At 44.8% G+C, this 3,798-nt stretch overlaps 1 non-coding gene across 1 annotated transcript; it reads right to left on the bottom strand.

Annotated features, from left to right (window-relative positions):
* Positions 1-1,044: 1,044 nt before the first annotated feature.
* Positions 1,045-1,132, bottom strand: TRNAY-GUA. Its single transcript is given in 2 exon segments — positions 1,045-1,080; positions 1,096-1,132. It is a non-coding gene; the product is annotated as a tRNA-Tyr (tRNA).
* Positions 1,133-3,798: the final 2,666 nt, after the last annotated feature.

Genomic DNA, 3,798 nt, shown 5'->3' with positions numbered 1-3,798 from the left:
GCTAGTGGTTGGGAGGCGGGGCTAGTACTTGGCAGACTTATACGGTCTGTGCCCTGACAATGGCAGATACAAATCAAGGTAAGGTATACACAAAAAGTAGCACATATGAGTTTATCTTGTTGGGCAGACTGGATGGACCATGCAGGTCTTTTTCTGCCGTCATCTACTATGTTACTGTTACTTATACACACTTTTTTTAATGTGTCCAGCATGATGTTTCCCACCTAGAGAAGCAGAAAAGACAAAGATATTTCATCTCTATAAGAGCTGTGGGTCTGGTCCTGCTGCAGCAGATTCATTTATATATTTTATTTTTTAAATTTATACCCCAGAATTGCATGTATAAATACTACTAATCACTTCTATAGTGCTACTTTTATGTGTAGGTACTTTCTCTGTCCCTAGAGGCCGGGCTCACAATCTATGTTTTTGTACCTGGGGCAGTGCAGGGTTAAGGTCACAAAGAGCTGCAGTGGGAATCAAACCTAGGTTGCTAGGCTCAAAGCCCAGGGCACTAACCATTAGGCTACTCCTCCACACCTAATAAACTAAGCAGCTTACAATTTAACAAAAACAAACATAAAATAATTTACCTATAATAAATTATTTGTTTAGCAGGAGATCCTGGCTCCCCAGCAGATAGGAGTCTTGGCAGTTCTGTGGTACTCTCCATATAATTTATCAGATCTTAGGTGTAATATGGAGCATTAAATGTGGCCCTGAGCACTCAATATTATAGCTTACTTATGTATAAACGTTCACAGATCTTGGCCTGTGCTGGAAGGCTCTTGTGCTTCAGATAAGGCCTGTGTTTTTTGGGAAGCCTCAGGCTTTCTTGCTTCTTCTGCTTAGCACCCCTCTCTTGCACCCAGCCGAACCCAGATACCCTGGCTGCAAATCTCAAAATTTAGACCAAGGGGTATGAACTGCTGGAAAACACCTATAATGTAAAAAGCAGGTGTCCTGACTATATGGGCTATAAAAATAGTAAGAATGTGCAAGGCAAAAAAAAATATTAGAAGTGAAAAACAAAAATTTTTGATCTCCTTCGAGCCGGAATCGAACCAGCGACCTAAGGATTTCAGCGTATTTCCACTACAGTCCTCCGCTCTACCAGCTGAGCTATCGAAGGGACCTCCGAGTTCCTTGCTGTCTGTAGGGCTTTTATGCTTTCTTTCCTGTATGGTACATTACTCAAATTTGATTTATGAGTCAGGGATACAGTAGCAGCAAACCAGAGAGCATAGATGCCACTCTTTTTTGTTTTTTTATTGGGTATGCTAACCACAGCACAAATTGCTTGTCCCTAAATGGCTTGCTCAACACTGCAACTACAGAGTTGGCACCTATACTTCAAGAGTACACATGCACCCAATACCTGGGAGCCTTAGCGTTCTGAAAAGGAGGACAGATTGAGCCAGTCTGGGTTTTACTTCCATTGCATTCAAAATGGAAGCAAAACTCGGACTGGATCAATGTTACCAATACCTCCTTTTTCTGGAGGTATTGGTAACCCTACCTGAGAGTGATCCACTTACTCCCTTTTTTAATTCCCAATTGTACCTTACAACCATTTTATCTCTTCTCCCCACCCCAGACCGAGATTACCTTAGTGCTCTCCCTTTTGCGCCTCCCCAAACCTGACCCCCAGTGCTCTCCCCTTTCCTGCCCCAGCCCAGTCACTCTCTCACCTCCAGTCCTGCACACCCCCACCAGTTTCTAAGCTTGCCAGTGCCACCCACCTTTCAGGCTACAAGTGCCGCCACGTTGCCCTTCCGGCTCACACGGTCTGATTCCGGAGATTTGGTAAACTTGCATGCACACACCCACACACGTCCCCCGAGGGGTTTGTTTTGTGCATACCGTCACAAAAATGAACCTCACTTCTGACAAACGCTTCTTAAAATAATTTGCATTAGGTCAACAGATTTGAGCTTACGGTTTCATCCATACAGGCAACATACCCAGGTGTGCTTTAAAGTTCTTGTTGATGCAGGTCATCAGAGGCAGAGTGCAGTTAAGGCTGCTCTACAGCAGGAAACACATAGAGTCGTTTTACTAACATGTGATAACTTTTTGTGCATTAGCTGCGCTCACCGTTACCATGCTGGTGGTTGTTATGGAGCAGGGAATGAACAGCAGACCATGCATTGTAATTTGTGCACAAATCTTACCAGGTAGGACAGAGGCTGAGCTGAGACAGCCTACTCTGTTTTAAAAGGGTCACAACAAGACTTTGTTTTTCTATTCCTTTTCTACTACTACTATTTAGCATTTATATAGCGCTACAAAGCGTATGCGGCTGCACAAACATAGAAGAAAGACAGTCCCTGCTCAAAGAGCTTACAATCTTTTCTGTGGACGATTGCGGTCAGATTTAAGTGATGCTGTTGGAAGCCCCAGATATGCATTCAGGAAACAAGCCTGCTGTGCAAAGGATGCACCAAAGTAGAACACGTCATATGTGGGAAAATCAAAGAAAATTTTCTGCTTTGGATGGAAATGATTTCTATGCTGCTGAATCATCTCCAGAGGTCTACTTAGTGATAACCATCTCAGAACAGGACACATAAAGAAACGTGTAGATTTTATTTCAAGAAATACATAATATCAGGTGCATTGATATGTCTTTCCTGTGAGACATGGACTGAATTCTTATTCTGATGGTTGTATATTTCCAATTGTATTAATAATGCTGTAACCACATTTGATCCTAGACCATTTAAAGTGTGCCACACTGTTAGTAAATCAGTGGCGTAGCCAGGCAGCCAATTTTGGGTAGGCCTGAGCCCAAAGTGGGTGGGCACAAAAATTTTCTCTGTCCCGCCCCGCATCAAAATATAAATACTTTAGCTAATGAGGATCCCCACACCTGTCAATTAAAGGCTCTCTCTCTAAAGGTGGCCAGAACTCCCTTTTAACAAGCTTGGCAGGCAGCAGCAAGGTCTCTAAGTTACTAATGCCAGCACCCCAATCATGCTTAGTTGTTGGTGGCTCAAGGATGCTGTCACCAGCTGCAGAGCTTGGTAGATGAGAATTCTGGCCACCTTTGGAGGAGGTCCTCAGCTGGGGATCCCCATAAGCTCTACAGCAAGGGTCAGGACCACTGTTAGACATGCTAGAGCCCTGGTCAGAATATAAAAAATAAAGGAGGGCCCCCACTCCCTATCCCTTCTCCTTCCTGCCTTCTCTCTGATTTCCCCACCTGCCATTACCCTCACCAAATATAGAAGGGATCATAAATTAAAATATTTAGACAAAAAAACCCCAACAGAAATGCATTTCCTTTTCTACAAAACACAGTACAAAGACATTTGCTATGCACATTTCCCACAGCTAACATATTCCATTTAAAATATCTCTCTATATAAAACGCACCTCCAACGTTCGAATGAAGCCTCACTTACCCAACGTTCCAAAAGTGAAGGGGGTGAGATTGCTTTGTGTCTGCCCCGCCCACGCGTCAAACTTGACGTCGAGGGCGGAGCGTCAGGGAAGGAGGCGGCGCTCCTGACGTCTCTAGCCTTCCCTTCGCTGTGTTCCGCCTTCTTCTGACGTCAAGGATGACATCAGAAGAAGGCGGAACACAGCGAAGGGAAGGCTAGACGTCGGGAGCGCCGCCTCCTTCCCTGACGCTGCGCTGCCGGAACCGCCACGGAGGTAAATTTAAAAAGAAAAAAAAACAAAAAGATGTTGGGGGGAGAGAAGAGGGTGGGCAGTAAAGTTGAACAATGGGAGCAGGAGGGCAGGGGAGAAACGACAGCATGGATGCGAAGGGGGGGCATGGATGCGAAGGGG

This window comes from Microcaecilia unicolor, chromosome 11 (assembly GCF_901765095.1).
Source record: "Microcaecilia unicolor chromosome 11, aMicUni1.1, whole genome shotgun sequence".
Lineage (NCBI taxonomy): Eukaryota > Metazoa > Chordata > Amphibia > Gymnophiona > Siphonopidae > Microcaecilia > Microcaecilia unicolor.
Note: the sequence above shows the minus strand (reverse complement) of the source record. Positions and strands in the feature narration are given on the sequence as shown.